This window comes from Podarcis vaucheri, assembly GCF_965113315.1.
Source record: "Podarcis vaucheri genome assembly, chromosome: 4".
NCBI lineage: Eukaryota > Metazoa > Chordata > Lepidosauria > Squamata > Lacertidae > Podarcis > Podarcis vaucheri.
The window spans coordinates 42,184,485-42,203,590 of NC_138762.1; positions in this window are offsets into that span (position 1 = coordinate 42,184,485).

The following is a 19,106-nucleotide window of genomic DNA, read 5'->3' on the forward strand; positions in this document are numbered from 1 at the left end:
CATTTGGAAACCAAGGTGCAACTTCTGATTGGCTGCAGGAAGCTCCTGCAGCCAATTGGAAGCAGCAGAAGCTGTGTTGGACGTTTGGGTTCCAAAGAACGTTCGCAAACCGGAACACTCACTTCTGGGTTTGTGGCATTCAGGAGCCAAAAATGTTCAACTCGCAAGGCTTTCAGGGTCCAAGGTACAACTGTACTGTGCAAATGAAAACAAGGGTCTAATTCCCACACACCCATGCACCCTCAAAATCCTGTTCAGAAGGCAACTCTCTGGAACATTGGGGGGGCGGTTGGTGTGGGTGCTGGAAGAGGAGATGATGGGGGGATTCTGTTGTGCAACCAGAGCAGCCCTTCCGAGGGGAGTTCTGCTGTGTAAGTGGAACACAGCTTGTGCAGCAATGGATGCAACCCTCTATTTCTACAAATAGTCTGCAACATTTTGTTGGAGGTTCTGTCTCCTCCCATCCTTCCACAGGTACTACTGTTCAGGGTTTCTGCCAGCCAGCCAGCCATGCTGTCCCTCAGGATGCTACAAGCTGCAAGGAGCTCACAAGCATTCTCATTTCCCTGTTTCCATTTTTAAGCAAACTTGTTCTGTGTTTGTCCAGAGGGCACAGCTAGAAACAAGGGGTGGAAATTGTAGGGTAGCCAATTTCAGATGAACACCAGGAGACTAGTGCAAGACAGTAAAATGAATGCTTTTCTAATATTGCAGAACATGGTCAGATCCCCAAACACAAGAAACTCCTGCAGATCTCTTATAACTATGCCAGTTATTCCCCAAATGGGTGCTAGATCATTCCAATGTGCTGTGAGAGAACTGTATGGATGCACTTCTGAGGTGATGTGGTGAAATCCCAAGTCAGTTTTACCAGCTGAGTTCTCCCTCAAAAACATGTCTAAATCCTATCTATAGAGAAATTAGTCAATAAATTACAAGGACTACACATCTATTAGCTCAATCTTCACCAATCACATCATTTCGTTACTAAAACATCAGTAAAGGGATCTGTACACAGAGACTTAACTAGTTTTGAGTACTTACTTTTAGAATACAAACACAGTACAAAAGGATTAGTTTCAAAGATTTAAGCTTTATTGAATGATAAAACAACAAACTCCCTTCATTAAAGGGAGTATGGGGAAAGACATAGAACAAGTAGTTTCAGATAATGAGGCACGATCAAATATCTGGAACAGACAGCTAGTAAAATCCACTTCTGTGATGGCCAGGGAATGTTCTTTGAAATGGATTCATCACCCTTGAATTTAGCACACTGGCCCTAAAGGATACAATTCTTGGAAGGGATGTGAGACTCAAGGGTCTTATGTACACTCGTAGTTGGAGAAGGCTAGACTATTAATATAGTTCTGGCTTAGATCTTTTATATGGTTTGGGGTAGTATTCCTAATGTATCAACTCCACTTCAGGAATAAAACTAGGGTACTCAAAACTTCAAAACCGGGACAAGAAGAATTTTAGAACCATCTCTGAGAGCCAGTATCTGTATCTGAATGGAGAGGTGTACTCAAAACTTCTGCAAATGCATGACCCCTCAGGCTTTGAGTGAGTACCCGATGTGTCCAAAGATATGCATGTTTGAGAAATTCAAGAGTTGTGATTCCTAAGTACAATGAGCTGATCTTCTCAGACTGATGTGTGGATCAGAACTTAACAATCCACCACATGTATTTTGCCAAATGTTGTGGTACACTTCTCAACATTTTAAATGTATCAGCATATACATATAAACACATATTGGGGGGGGGGGGAAGACAAGTGAAAGAAGTTCACATTTTAATAATAACTTGTGAGAAAATAAATGTATATACATATATGAGAGAAAATAAATGTATTTATTTGAGAGTAAATATATGTATTCGCTCCCACATGAGGCAGTGATATCCACCAACTCAAATGTATTTAAAAGAGGATTTCAGTTGCTGGAAATTGCAGCTGGGCAGAGTTCTATTGCCCTCATGTCCTGTTTACCAGCTTCCCACAGACATCTGGTTGGCCACTTTGAAAACAGGATGCTCAACTAGACTGGCCACTGACCTGATCCAGCAGCCTCTGCTTATGTCCTCATATCCTTAATAACAATTCATTTCTCTGACAGCTGGTCCATATGAAGGGGAAGGCCATAGCTCAGTGAGAGAACATTTTTACATGCAGAAGGCCCCAGGTTCCATCCCTGAAGGAGCATCTCCACCCCCATCGTTCTACCCGGACACTGAGCTCAAGCGCCAAGGGCCTTCTGGTGGTTCCCTCACTGCAAGAAGCGAAGTTGCAGGGAACCAGGCAGAGGGTCTTCTCAGTAGTGGCAACACCCTCCCACCAGATGTCAAAGGGAAAAAACAACTACCAGACTTTTAGAAGGCACCTAAAGGCAGCTTTTAATATCTGAAGGACTATTGTATTTTAATATTTTGTTGGAAGCCGCCCAGAGTGGCTGGAGAAACCCAGCCTGATCGGTGGGGTATAAATATTATCATCATCATCATCCCTGGCACAAGGCCATTCATAGGGGATGGTGGGAATTCTAGTCCAGTAATGTGGAGGGGTAGAAGTTCCCCACCCTGGTATACAGCTTCAGAATGAAAGCACAGAAACAATGATTCAGTAATAACACAAAGTAAAAGAAAGTAACTGTTCTGTTAAACCAGTAATCAAGAATCTGTAAGGAATGGCTTTATCAAGCAAATTTATTGCAAGCAATGAAAAAAATGTGCAATCATACATGAAGCCTTTCTTTAAAATAACACTTTAATACTAATATTAATGGTACAGGTTTCCTATATAATTTTATTCTTGACAGATGCGCAGGGGGAGACAGGAGCATCATTCACAGCCATGAACTTAAAGACATATTTTGTAGGTATCACTGCAGGAGTCTCACTGCCAACGTAAACATCAATGAATGGCAATTTTGTCACTGACCTCTTTGGGTAAAGGATCAGAATGCAGCTAATTAAAGCTGACAGCATCTATCAAGGCTTTTGAGCTACTGCAAGGCTCCTTGGGAAATACCTGATTACTTGTGTGAAAAGGGAATTGAAAGATATTTTTCATCTCCTAATATATCATGAGGATTTCTTTCATCATGGTATCATGATCTCCGGGCTCATCCACAAGGTGCTGTAATTTAAAGAATGCCCCATCCTTGACTGCCAGAGAAGAAAAAGAACGGCATTATCAGGACTGCTTAAGCAGGTGCTGGCAAGGCAGTAAACAGTCTGAAGGCATTGGAATTTGACCGATTCTCCTCTGCTGAGAGAGCACTCAAATATTCTTGCACCGTTCACTTGCAATCCAGACCCTGAAAAGGGAGAGAGACCCTTCAGCTGATACTACAAGTGGTGCTCAGGGGAGACCTCAACTGTAGCTGCTTCAATAAATGGCATATGCTGTACAAATGATCACTCTCTTCTCTTTCTCTTCCTGCCAGTCCTTCATGGTTACTTTCAGTGTCCCTTAGTCAGCTGCAAGAAGAAGTTGAGGGCCCAGGAGAGGAGCTTACACTGCAAAGCCTGAGGGAACTTCATTGCTATATAGCAAGGAGACAGTAAGAGAGAAAGAGAGAGATTTGAAGAATATATATAGCTGCCAGGTATGTGCCCCCATGCCTGTGGTTCAACTAGTGCAGGAAAAATGGGATGTAGGCATAATTGGTTCTCCTACATCCTTTGGAATGGCTGTTGCTACCTGGTAACATCTTCCTCCCTTCCAGCAAGGCAAACACCATCAGCCCCACGTGTACTATACAAACTTCTTCTTTTTTATGCTTTCAAGCTGAAATGAAAAAATGACAAGAGGAAAAAATATATAAAACCTGTTGTCATTTCATAAACAATTAAGATTTGAAGATATAAAATATAATGAGAATAACAAAGCTGCAATCCAGAGTGCCGTTATATGCCTTACCATGTTCAAGATTATAGCCTAGAGGTGAGATTTATTTTGCTGATGGCATGCATTAAACTACATTACTGTAGCAGTGCCCTATTAACATATATTACAGTATCTATTTTCTAAAGACACAACTCTTCTTCTACTTTGATTTTATTTATCAGGATTTTAGCATAACCATTCCTGGAAATTAAGAAACAACATTTCGTACAGCTACACGCCTCTCTGGGAGTAACGGACCCTTTTCAGTTTTGTTAGAGCTAATCAGTGAATTGGTGTTTTTCACTTGCACTTTAGCAAGACTCAGGAGGACACTTCCAGACTGTGACCATTTTGTGAGTGGGTTTAAAAATTTGAGTCATGTGATTAAAGTGGATTTGGTGCTCTTGTGAAACAAATCCATGTCCCAATCCCACCCCCCAAAAAAATATTTTTTGTGGCAAAGAAAGCGATAGGGAAATGCACTAGAAAATGAGAAATGATCATTGTTTCATGTGATGCCATACCACTTTCCCACAGACAAACTAGAATGAATACTCAGTGAGAGACCAACATTTTCTATCCTCCCCACAAACTTTTGTGTAAACAAACCAAGATGAATGCTGAAAAAAATAAGTAATTTGGAAACAACTTGAAACTAAGGAGAGGATTCAATAGCATTTGCACCTCTGCAATTCCATTAAAACTTGTGGGACTGTGTCATCACAATGATCGGTGCTGAGTAAGGAAACAACCAATTCCTTTCACATAAAAAGTTAAACTATCAGATTATGCAATGGAAACTCTCCTGGGTCTTTGATGATTTTACTGTGAGTTTGAAGTCTTGGTGCCCCAAAGCATGTAGGCAAACTCTTCTAAAATTAGATAATTGTTCATTGATATGCCAGTCATTTTGCTGCCTGTTCAATATAAGCTTCCTATGAATATACATTACAGACTTTTTTTTTAGAAATATAGGCTTGTTACCTAAAAATGAACATTATTGTCAGAATTCTCATGTTGTTGATTTCTTGCAGCACCTCAAGACACTATAAGAAGTCCATAACACAGCAATCAATTTCCCTTTTAACAAAGGTATCAAGATCAATATCCATTACTTGATGCTTCAGCTGTAGTTGCAGTCTCTCCCAACAGTGCCCTCATAGTTCCCAAAAACACTTATCACTGTCCTCAATCCTATTGGCATATTTTTTAATTTGATACTTTTGATATTTTACAAGCCAGTGCAATTACAATATCAGACAGCCTTTGCCCATAGATTGAACCATAATAGCAAATTATATTTTACAATCCTAAGGAAGCTGCTGATGAAATGTACCTGTGCCCCTTGAACCTGAAATCATGGGAAAAGCAAAAGCTCACCTTCCATTCAGATTGTAAATTTCTGTCAGTGAAAAGTCTTATGCCTTATAAAGTTGAGCTCCCTCCCGCATACAAAATGCCTCGCTCCCACATACAAAAAAAAATGCTCTCCTACTTAGAATCAGTAAAATTGGAGGTCAGCATTTCAGCATTGTTGGGGGGGGAAGGTTGACAGCTATGTTGATATGCTTTATCAATTAATTTACATGAAAGCATTCTCTTGAGTGATTCATATAGTAAAACATACTATTTATAAATTTATATAATATCTAAACAGGCAAAAAATGTGTTGTTATCTGAGACATGAATATTCCAAATGGACTTTCCTGCCAGTTAAAATGGTGTTAGGAAGGCATGCCCTGCATTGCCCCCTGTAAGCTTCTCCTTTACAATCTTCCAGTGGCTGGGTGCATGGCAGCAGCTTGATATGTACACAATACAGACATAACACCTGGGCACAAAATCTATTTATTCCCTGGTGCTCTCTGGGGATGATACAGTGAATGAAGAAAAATAACACAGCAGAAGCTTCAATGTGTTTAAGCCTCTGGCTGACACAATGTAATAGAGGAACGAAGGCTTGAGTTGAGGACACTTCATTGATCAAGGACTAACTCTGGCAGCCCACTGTAGGCAGTCACCCAGAAAAAAATCCCTAAAACACAAGAAAGATGATGACATTAAACAGGTTGTACTTGTTAACATGCAAAAGAAACTGAAACTCAGAGGAGGACAAGAGAATCAGGACATTAAAATGGAGTAGAATATATAGGGAAAAGTTAGAGCTGGGAGGCTAAGGAAAACTGAACAGTAAGAAGGGCTTTTAAAACATCTTATCGTTTTTCATTGTTTCCCAGCTCCATCCCTCTGGAAGGTTGTGGATTGATTCCTGTAAACAAAGCCAGTCTATATTTGTAATACAAGCAGCATAGTTCCTTCCCTGATCAACCCTTTCTCATTAAACTCAGAAGAGTTAACATCAAACTGAACATGTAAATCATATAGTTTATATTAAAATTTTGCTTTCAACATCTAAACCTGAACTGACAATATCTGAGCTGAAATATCTTACTTCCAGCATTTTAAAAGTTAGTGTACAGGTAAAGGTATCATCTCATTAGCTTTCATCTTATTATTCATTTATTTAGAGGATTTGCACTCACACTTGAGCGTAAAAATTCCCAGAGCATCTTACATAAAATCAATTAAAACAAGGCTTTCTCTGCTTGCAGCTACATAATCTTCATTATTACACTTTTTATTCTGCTGTTTTTCTAAGGAGCTCGAACTGGTGTTCACAACTGATTGGCACCAACAGCGTACTTTCAAAGGGGATACTCATGCACCCACCAGCTGACTGGTGCCAAGAGGAGACAGTGTGAAATTGTTAACTGATGTCATAATGACATTGTGTGAATGACAGGTAAGTGGTCCTGCCCATCTGACATTGTTGACCCAATGGTGGTAGGGAAGCTAAGGGTTTGGTCTCACTCTTGTTATTAAACGTCCTCTCCATTGGGTGATGTCTGGGGCTATTGGGCCTAGCCTGCTCCCTAGGCAGCTACTGTGATTCGTACTGTCAGTACTAAATTTGGCTCCATAACACCTGGCTCTGCAGGGGGCTGCCCCAGGAGGCCAGGGAGCATGCCCACCCATGGAGCAAGCACACATGGAAGGGTTGTCTCTTGCTTGTTAGCCTGGCAGGAAGAGTATTGTCCAACTGCTAACCTTCCCCATAAGGTCCCAAGGTAGGTTACAACAATATATTCAGGTCCAAACGGGGGGGGGGGAGGAAATGGTGGACATTAAACAAAAGTGATGGGTTCCACAAAACAAAATACCTGAATGGTCAAAGGCCAGGGTAAATTATTACTCTTGTTGTTGCTGTTTGTTTATTACATCTCTATTCTGCCCTTCATCTGAAAGTCACAGAGTGGTTCACAATATAAAAATACAAAATGAAAATTCAGAATACATAATAAAGCAAAACAAATCAATAACCCCCTCCCACAGAAACATTTAAAAGGCCATAGAACAGGCATAGGCAAACTCCGGCCCTCCAGATGTTTTGAGACTAGCATTCCCATCATCCCTGACCCCTGGTCCTGTTAGCTAGGGGTGATGGGAATTGTAGTTCCAAAACATCTGGAGGGCCGGAGTTTGCCTATGCCTGCCATAGAATGTTAATCAGCCCAATGCCTGGTTAAAGAGAAACGTTTTCACCTAGTGCCTAAAGATATGTAATGAAAATGCCAGGTAAGCTCCCTTTGGGAGAACATTCCACAAGCGGGGAGCCAACACAGAAAAGGCCACTTCTTTTGCTGCCACCCTCTGGACCTCTTGTGGAGGAGGCACCCAAAGAAAGGCCTCAGATGATTATTGCAGGGTGTGGGTTGGTGTGTCTTCTGATAACCATCAGAGAGAGAATGGGCTCATAAAGGATGAGACTGGGCCAGAAAAGGGAAGAAAAAGATGGAAACTAGGGAGCTATCTTCCCTCCCCCACAAAGAGAAAGAGGTATTGGGACAATGGAGATCTCTGCCTCTCCTCTCAGAATTGGTCCCCTCCAACCAAGATCAACACTCCCTCAAAACCTCACTGAAAGGGGCTTTGCTCCTATATCTGAGACACTAGCAGTACTGCTTCTTGTACACTTCTTTCATTTTTAGAAGTCCACAGATTTAAATATAAAAACTCTTATTCTCAATTCACCACATACTAAGCTGCTTTATGAAAGGATGAACTCTGTCCATGACTAAACAACCCAATATTTTAATCATACTGAAAAAACTTAAAATATTTTATTGCTGAGAAGAGGGTGATTTTTAAAATTATTTTATTGATTTGTAATGCTGTTGGTGGGTTATTGTCATTGTCTTGTTGGGCTGTGTATGTGATAAAGGGGAACTATACCGGGGTAAAGGCATCTTCTTCTGTTTGTCCCCGTGTCAGTTTCAGTTTATTGGTTAATTTTTCTAGTAAGGCTGTTTCCCATACTATTTGGTACCACTGGTCCATGCTTACTCCTGACAGGTCTCTCCAGTGTCTGGTTATGGTGTTTCTGGCTGCTGAAAGTAGATGGGTTATGAGTTCTGACATAAAACCCTACATACATTAAGCAAAATAGAAACATCGCCACCCGACTCCACCCCCACCCATCTTCCCCCCTCCACCCCTTCCCCCCACCCCCACTAATGTCTCAACAAATGAAACTGATTTGTAAAAATGTTACATGGAAAAAATACAAGAGACATTACACATACTTCTGTAAGACAAAATCTTTAATAAATAAGTAAATATTTTATTTATTGGGAAGTTAAAATATTCTATATAGAGCTATTAGTGGGTACAAAGCAAATACCCCATCTGACAATGCAGAATTATTGTTAGGTGGGTTATTCATTTCTTCACAGGAAAGCAGAAATGATGAACACGTTTATACTCTTCCTTTATATAAAAAAAACTAACAAAAATGATGCTCTCAGCTCACTAAAACATTCATAGCAATGAACAAATGAATCGATAGCAAATATTAAAAGTTTTATCCCTATGAATTTGTTATAGCAATTTATTGAATGTTTGACAGCTCCATAGTTGAAGTCACACATATTTTATTTAAATAATAAATAATGGCTGTCAGTGCATCTTGTGTAAGGAAAGAGAGAGTAGCTTGCGAAATGTTATACCTTTCCTTTTCCTTCACCTCTACTTGAAAATCTAACCCACCAAACCAATAACACAAAGGGAGCACTGAAAATTAACCTTTGTTTCCAATACATTAATTGCTGCATTAAGGCAACTCTCCAATCCTAAACACATTTACTTGTAAGTGAGGTCCATTGATTTCAGCAAAATTTACTTCTGAGTATAAGTAATTTAAGTATTCCAACTTGACTAGCGTATGAATAAATCAGGAAACCTGCTGAGCAAATTTCTGAGCAAAAGTGCTAAAGGCAACACGAGTGGGAGGAACAATAGATGAAAGTGTTCTTGACAGAATGAGTATTATACAGAACGGAAAAAGGGAAGTGAATTAAATTGTGCTGGGCACAGTCCAACTAACCAAGGTTAAGCACTGCTAACAATGGGTTAAGTCCCATTGATTTTAGTGGAAGAGACTTAAGTGTGTGCCACACGCAAAAGCTCCATAAGCCTCATTGCCCCCATGTGCCAAGAATGAAGACTTGAGGTAGGAGCTGGGTGTAGAATAGAGGGGTGATCATTCAGTAGCAGGGCACATGTTTTGCTTGCCAAAGACTCCAGGTTCAATCTCTCCAGTTGAAAGGATCACAAAGCAGACAATGTGAAAGACATGTACTGCCACACAGGTCAGAGCCACAGCATAGATGTAATGCACATTTAAAGCATGACACTTCCCCACAAAGAATCAAGGGAACTGCAGTTTAAGGGTGCTAGGAGTTGTAGCTCTGTGAGGGGTAGAGTTTTCTTTGGGGAAAATTGTGCTTGAAGTGTGCACTGAATGTGCTTTAAATGTAGGATGTGGATCTGCTTGCAGAGTGGGCAGTATTGGGCTAGATGGTCTTATAGTCTAACTTGATAAAAGGCAATCGTCCAAACGTCTCTTGAGTTTACCACAAATCACCAAGACATCATTGGGACAAGGTTTTCTTTTCCTTTTTGAGCAGGAGACCTAGCAGGAGACCTGCAAAAGAGCTCGCGTTCACACTGTATCTGGAAAAGGCTGCTGTCGGAAATGCTGGAGAATTTCTGCTTTGACAGCACTGAGCTAGATGAATCAATGGCATGAGTTGGTAGGAGGATTATCAATTTACATATCTAACCTACAATGATTCTTAGATGAAGCCAAGTTGCCCAACATACTGCTGATATGCTTGTTACCAATTTATTTATTGTTTTTACTGGGTGTGTTTGACCAGAAGTAGATCCTAGAAGACATCCTGACTTTTATTTCCAGTCATGAACCTTTAAAGATCAGACATTGGTGAACATTCTTCCTGTGCTGTACTTGATAGGGTCATACAAATGTGCCATTTATTTTCTCTCATTGGTTTTCTATGAATAGCTACTTAACATGTAATGAAACAAATGTGGAAACTTGAATTTGTCATACTACAAATAAGAAATAGCCGGAGAAAAGCTGATCTGTCATTTGCTTATTGCATGTACTTAATTACTTTAGTGTGAGGTTGGGAGTTGTATACAAGGAACCTGCTGAGTACACAGTCTTAAATATCATATTTTGAAGTCCTGCACTGAGTATTTTAAAAACTCTAGTCACTTATTGAAATGTAGGCTAATTTTATGCATGCATTTTGGGAATGATAAATGATAATGACTTTTGTCCTCCTGCTTCTCGCACTGACATCTGCATCTGGGAAATACCATGCAACAAATAAAAAGCAGAATATATCCAGTCAAAACTATGAGAAACTGTAGCTTTTCACCCCGATAGATTGACATACTTTCATCACTGTACATAGAGTGCTATACTGTATATATTAACTTTAATGAGTTTGAAGCAGTTTTTTCAAACACTGCACACTTGCGTTTTAGTAAACAATCCTAAATGAAAATGAAATAGTCTAAACACAATATGGAAGTAGAGCTTCATTGTGTAATGTGTACTTATAAAGTGCATGTAAAAAAACCCCACATTATTAATAGTAAGATTATGAAAGATAGCCTTCTCCTCTCTATAAATATTTGAAGGCATAGCAATTGCTAACCACATGGATGTCCTAGCATTAATCTCAGGTGCAGTCAGATATAACAACATTGTCTCAGCAGTGGTAAGGAGAATGTTACTCTCGTTGTGCCAGCAAAATGATTGCCTATCTAGGGGTGTGTGAAAGAACCATAAGAGTCTTGAACGATGACCCAAGGTGAAGGGCTTTGGGAGGATTTGAGGCTTCTACGAGGAAAGTAGTGCTCTCTACAATGTGAGCATGAGTCGAAGCAGAGGTCCTATAATCAATCTTTATTTCAGCAAAATTCATTCCCACAGAAGGCATAGCCTTGCCTGCAAATTTCATCTAATTGTGCCCTTTTTAAAAAGTTATAAGCATTGCCTTTTTATAAACAAACAAACCTTTTAAGGATGTCCAGCACAGAAGACCCTACTCTGAAGGGACTAATACACCAGCACATTCACGCACTTCTGTCAAAAGAGGCGGGGGGGGGGGAGTTATAGCTATTTATAAGTTTTCCTATAGTGAATGTGGAGTGGGTGATGTGACAGACAGGCAACCCATGGAAAGGCTGAGGCTGTCTGATTGACAAGTGGCAAATCTTGTGCCTGTGGTACACCCCTTGTCGATGTATCATCTCAGTGACCTGGTGCACCTGTAATATTGCCAGTCTCTCCACAATTACTATATTGGCAGCATGCTACAAACTTCTGTGTTGTTTCTCCCTCCCTACTCCCTCTCTCATATAAATTCATTTTTCAGCTTGATTGCTCAGTTCCCTTTTGGGTCAAACTTTAGAGTTCCATATAGCCGTGTTGGGTGTGGCCAGAGGAAATTTTACCTTTGTACAGTAGACTCTCTATCCTCCACTCAGGCAAGCAAAAACATTATCAGAGTTCATGGACATATTCCAGCCAGGCAAAACACTGGAGGAGGTGTGGAGCAAGGCCACTGGGGAGAGAAGCTGTAGCTGGTGGTTGTGGCCTTCTGAAAGTCCTAAGGGTCTACCCCTGATTTATGGTGCAGTGATACTTTTGTATCATTCACTTCTAACCATGGAGTGACAACTTAAAAAAAAAGGAGGGTCAGATTTAGAAACCCTCTTGAATAGTCTACTTTCAAGCTCTAGAAATCTAGTGAGGGGTATTTTCCCAGTCCCCTGATCAGGAGTGTTCTGTCTGCACTAAATCACTGTATGAACGCCTGTGCTTTCAACTAGATAGACTCAGGTTCTGATATCTCATACTAGCTCCTTCAAATCCTGAGAAAATGCATTTTGTTAAAGCAGAAAAAGCTAAGCAACAAACACGTTGGTTTTTGACGAGCTGCTAGATTAGCCTGTCTGTTAGGATTAGTATATTTCTAGTTGAGTGTCATCTTTCTTCAACGCTGAAAAAAAGGCATTACATTAAATTTAAAAAAAAAAAACAGAAAAAGAAAGGTTTGAAGATTGAAAACATAATGGATATTATTTATAGTTCTCAGAATATTCTTATTCACTATTTTTTATTTTTCAGAGTATTCTTATTCATTATTATAAAGACAGTCTTGTCATTAAAACAGTACTAACTATCAAGCAATATTTTCAGAAGCAGTTGGGGTGGGGGAATTTCCTAGGCCTTGTTGCTGCGGAGAATGATAACCTAGTTCTCCCCCTTTCTTGTCCAGTGCCTTGGGACAAGCACAATAGATTCTGAACAATGTTAGTGGAACGATGTGGCTCCCTACTGGAGCTTGTTTTATTACTGTATGAAGTGTGATTGTCTGTAGGCTTCAGTAAAACCTCAAGAAAGTGATTCTGTACAATAATCCTATTCACAGACTCTCCATTCTTCTCTTTCATTTGCATCTGAATGTTCTGATCTTTATACTTTGCCATGCATCAGTATTCAGTGGATTAGATCATTTTGCCTATAGAAGAGTAACCTCAGTACAAGGTGAGGGGAAAAAATATTATTTTTTAAAAAGAAAGCCAACCACCTTGTTTCAAATTTAAAGGAATTGCATTTTTTTGCTCACAATCTCTTCTCTAGTCTTTGGAGCCACATCTTCAGTTATTTGTTCATTATATGTGGGATTCCAATTCATAGATTTTAGGATACATGACTGATTTCCTCAACCCTTTGGTTTTGTTTTGTTACACTCAACTGACAATGCGGGGAATCTCATGGGACAGGCAGGAACCTCCCAATTGGGCCACCATCTGCACTCTGAAGTTGACTCCAAAGCCTACAAAGCCCACACAGTTCTGTTGCTGATATGCTGACTAAATGCATTTGGACTAAGGAGATTCAGAATAATGAAATACTGTATTTAATCCCAAGATGTATTAAGTCCCAGACAAAACAACTCCACTTTCAACATGCTGATAGAATTGACTAGCTAAAGGCAAATATGTATACAGTGGTACCTTGGGTTACATACGCTTCAGGTTACATATGCTTCAGGTTACAGACTCCACTAACCCAGAAATAGTACCTCAGGTTAAGAACTTTGCTTCAGGATGAGATCAGAAATCGTGCTCCAGCGGCGTGGCAGCAGTGGGAGGCCCCATTAGCTAAAGTGGTGCTTCAGGTTAAGAACAGTTTCAGGTTAAGAACGGATCTCCAGAGCGAATTAAGTACTTAACCTGAGGTACTACTGTACACCATGGACATCAACAGAGCTTCATTCACTTAATTGCACCTTCTATCTTTTTATTCCATTAAAGTTGCTTAAATTTGTTATTTTATTTACAGTGTTCAGTGCAATTCCACATTTGTACCATCAATTATATAGTAAAAAAAAGGACTTACATCTCTTCTTAAATAGCTTGAATTGTCAAGCTCGTTCTCTTTGTCTGCTTTCAAATTTCCCCAGGTGATGTATGACTTGATAAGAGCAATGTACAAGAGCTTGTAGGATGCAAGCAATCCAGCTTCATATTTAGCTTCTATATTAAATAATGGAGCACTGATTGGTCCCTGGAGTAATTTACACCCATGGATTAAGTGTCAAGATTGAAAAATTGGACTTTAAATCATCTCACAGCTATAGTGAGAAGGTTTAAGCTATAGCTCAGTCACTGCTCTCTTGAACACTATATTTAGTCACTCTGCATGGATTCAATAAACTCAGCCTGGGAATTGATGTGTAAATGATCTTTTTTTTCTCTCATGGGAGTCATACCAAAATGTAGCAACTTTAATATAAAAGAGTCCTGGAACTCTATTTCTTAAGGGAGATATTTGAGCGCCTCCTAGCCTTAAAGGTGTACTATTAAATAGAACATTACATGGGCTTTTCTGGTGGAAGCTGGTATAATATAAATATTATTTGTGGCAAATTCCTTTACTGGGCAAAGGAATAAATTGTTTTAAAGAGTCTTTGTACCATCTGGGTGAAGTTACTCCTAGTCTATAACTAACTCCACCATCTTATACTGAAGAATCATTCATTTGCTGAATGCCAAGGCAATCATATTCTTACTGCTCAAGACAGATTCATAGTCACTCATAAAACAGAAATGCATTAGCAGTAGGAGACTGGCTAGGGAAGCAGTTGAACCTCTGGACAACAAGGTAGTCAAGGGTGTACTGAAGAAAGGAAAGGATATTGCAGATAAGATGAATGAATTCTTTCATCTGTCTTCACGGCAGAAGACATAGGACAGATCCCTGAGCCTGAACTAACTTTTTCGGGAAGAGAGTCCGAGGTAAATAATGGTAAAACGAGATTAAGTTCCAGGCCTTACTGTCAAATTAAAAATTGACAAATCATCAGTTACAGATGGCATCTGCCTGCAATACTCCTCCATACAAAAAAGTCATGCATCAAGAAACTACATGTCAGAGAAAAGAGACCTACCCTAGCCTTCTCCTTGAAGCACTCATTTTCAAAGTGTAATGGAATTTTGGGAGGGAATAATATTTTGAGGCCTCACCTTCAGTGAGCACCCTATCTCATGTGAGCCACTACATGCAATCTGAAATACAAAAGACTAGACAGATGTTTGCAATTGTAGTGAGCACAAGGCCACTATTACTGAAGATAAAAAAAACACATTCAAGTAAATTTCAAGCAATAAGTGTATCTCTAAGCAACAAGTGGTAATATCCATTCTGAAGCTTTCAAAATGCTCTACAAGGCCAGCTTTACAAGAAAGCATTTTAAAATATATTTCTCTTATTTAGAAAATAAATATTTCCTGGTTAGGTTTTAAATCAAGGTCTTTGCAGAATGGGGTGGGTACATTTCCAAGTCAGAGAAGAATGAATTTAAAAATAACCTTGGTGCAAATACGTTGTCGTTCAGTTCAACACAGAGCATACAATTTTGTTAAGTTATAATACTAGAATCACATTAAAATATACACATATCCCTTTAAAAGGTTTGAGGTATAGCTATGAATATTATATTGTTGCATGCCATCCCAATCTCTGAGCAGTGCGAGATTCCAACAGTTCCAGGCCCTTACCTGGGGTCCATATTTCCTTTTGGAAATAAGGCACAGCAGAGACTGTGGTGTCTTTATGATATTTGGTTTATTTACACACACACACACACACGCACACGCACACATATATAGGGTGGCATTCTGCAAAGCCTTGGGGCTCATCTTCTTTGCCCCAGGGGCGAGAAAGACACATGGCAATGCCATATGCCGGAATGCCTCCCTCTTGCCAAAATTCAGCTAAAGGGGTTGTTCTTTTAGTGGTGGAAGCAGTGAAGCAAGCGGAGCACCAACTCTTGCGCTTCCGCCACCTGAGGTGGCCGGCTAAGATGTGACATTAAGGGCAAAATAAACCCATTTTGGGGTGATGGTCATGTTTCTTTAATTGATCAGTTTGTTTGAACTTTTTCCTCAACAAACGCTTTTTAAAAATGCTGGGGAGAGGTGTCTTTTCAACCAATTCAGCTGTATGCTCCTTATAGCTAATTCTATATTCATTCCCAATAATATATATGCAACCATCCAATTTGTCTAGGGCTTGTTACTTCTGTAGATAGTTGGATATAATTCAGTATGTTCACTGAATTTAGTTCCCATACATTCTCACAGCTACATATTTTAATTCAGCATCATCTTTCCAAACTGCATTATCTCCTTTGGAAACCATTTCACACAGGTAGTTATTGTTTTGTGAATGGAAACATAATATATTCAAATTGCAAATGGTAAGAACAATCACACTAAGAGCTCTCATATTAAATAGAACAGAAGTGCTCTTTTCTCTCCAGAACTTGCTAACAATTTTTCCCTCATGTATCCAATTCCACCATCTTCATCATCTTCTATTACTCTTTCCATATTTTATTCCATTTTTATTTTTTTTAATGTTTCTGTGTGGGCTTTTTTTGTTTCTTATGGCTCTAATCCCAGCTGAGGGAGAACAGTAATTTCAGTATAATAATGACAGAATATTCATAGTTTCAGAAATCAGAAGGCATTCAGGAGAAGGATTTGTCTTAATTTAGCCACTGTTGAAATGATACATGAAGGAATTCAAAGAGTGAATATTTTCCCCAAAAAGTAGCATTCAGGCACTTTGAAGGCTGAAAATTGATCCCCATGTCCTCTCTCACACAGTTTTATCAGCAACCCTGTAGTGGAAATCCACTTGGATTTGATACCTTCCATTTAAACTGATTGTAAACCTCACTGTTGGCAGTAAGAAATTAGTTGTTCAAACGGGATGCTGGACTAGAAGGGGCTTTGGTCCTGAACACCAGGACCTCAGTGTTGGCTTCAGCCAGAATAAGTTTATATGCTAGTCGACATTTGGCTGGCAACCCTCTCACCATTCATTCATTCATTCATTTATAGTTGATTAGTTAATTAGTTGGTTACTCAGAGTGGTTTACAATTTTCAAATACTAAAGCAAATACTACAAAATACAGAACAAGGAGGAGTATCTTTGCAGGTTCATTAAGTAAGATGATATAGTTAAGTCGTAGAATATTATTTTTCTTTTGTATTGTGTCAAACCTCTGGCGCCCTTTTTGGAAAAAGGATGGAATAAGTGGAAATGGAAGCGTTAATTTTTTTTAATCCAGGATAGAAAACTATAGGAAATACAACAGGAAATGGGAACGGAAGATACGGAAATTGGTACAAATTCATGAATACATAAGAAAAGAATTATGGAATATTATTTTAATATATAATCACAGTGGAGAGACAGTTGTGTGGACAAAGACGGAAATATTTATTATTATTTATTATGGAGGAATGATTGTTGAAGTTATTAGAGACAAGGTTGATATGCTTGATAAGAGAAAAGCTATTGATGACATTTATTAATAACAATAATTACAAAACCCCTTTTGGACTTTTTGTGTAAAAGGGAAAATGAATTAATCTGAGACTTTTGAGGCGGAAAACAGGGGAAATGTTGCCTAACAGAAAGTAAAGTAAACCAGTTGGATATCATCCTAAAGTAATATTTCATTGACTTCTTTGTTTATGGAATGAACAAATAGAAAATCAGAAGTCCTTTTATTTTTTCTCTTTTCTTCTATTTTTTGGTTTTCATTTGCTGTTTCCTCTTTCTTTTAATGTTTTTGTTTTTATTTAGATTAGTTTCTTTTATCTTACTGCATTATGAAAAAGCTTTAATAAAATCTTATTTTAAAAAACAACAATGATTGACATGCAAATGATACCTATCCAAGCTATATTTCTAAACAACCTTTATCCCAATACACCTAAGATCCATCAAGTGATTCATGTATGTATTAGACATTGCAAATGTGAACTTGGAATATTGGAATATACATCCCCATCAACATTCTAGTGCAACTAGTCATGCCTTTTTCAAGTGTGCCTAGAGCAAATCAACATATATCTATGACAAAAAATGAAATGCATATAACATCCCAGGATACCTATTAATATTCATCTCAATAACTTAATAATCCAAAATCAAATAAACTCACACACAAATATGCAAGTACTAAATAATTTGATATTCACAGTAGACCAAAGACAAGCTCTTGAAAGCAAAATCTTGCTTAATCTAAAGCACAAATATAAATATGAGACTAAATTTGAAAGATGCTCCAGCTTCATAAATGCCTCCCTGTATCAGCATGAAAGATTAAACTGATCTCACTGAAATTGGCACCACATTATTTTGTTGTGCCCTTTATTTTTGTGCTTTAGGGATTTATTAATACAGAACTCCACACTGTGCCTGCAGGTGAGTTTTGTTATTCGTGACTGTCAATTTCATAAAAAGCAGACAAGGGAGGAAATTAGACTTTTGAGTTCTGAACAGTGACAGCTATTGGCTGTGTCCCTTTAAGATAGAAAAGCAGCTGCGCATAGCAGTCATCTCTGAGCCAAGTTACAGCTAGTTCACACACACACATTTTTCCCATTGTGCTGCAAGATTCAGACAGTTGTATTGCCACAGAGATCTGTGCAGAACCTGTTCCTGTGAGTGCTGTTTATTGCATACTATCATTAGATAACAGGTATGTCTGGAAAAAGAATGGATTCTGTGCTGATCTGTAACACAGGTCCAACCCTACTTCAATCTGGGAAAAGGGTAATGTGAACTGAGTTTTACACTCAGTTACACTAAGCCAGATTCAGATATTTACGGTATTATTATTATTACAGTCATACCTCGAGTTACAGAGGCTTCAGGTTGTACAGTGGTGCCTTGCAAGACGAAAAGAATCCGTTCTGTGATTCTCTTCGTCTAGCGGTTTTTTCGTCTTGTGAAGCAAGCCCATTGAAGGATTAGCGGATTAGCACTATTAGCACTATTAGCGGCTTTTAGCGGCTTTTAGCGGCTTTTAGCAGCTTATCTGCTGATCGGATCAGCTGATAAGCGGCTTAGCGGCTTAGAAAAGGGGGGGAGGGAAAAAGACCAGCAGGAACTCGCAAGACATTGTCATCTTGCGAAGCAAGCCCATAGGAAATTCGTTTTGCGAAGCACCTCCAAAACTGAAAACTCTTTCGTCTAGCGAGTTTTCCGTCTTGTGAGGCATTCGTCTTGCGGGGCACCACTGTATGTTTTCAGGTTGCGCACCGTGCTGAAGGTGTAAGTACCAGAATGGGTTACTTCCAGGTTTCGGCACTCACGCATGTGCCGAAGTGCTAAATCGTGCTTTGTGCATGTGCAGAAGTGCCGAATCGTGACCCACGTGTGTGCAGCCACGGTGCTGTGGGTTGT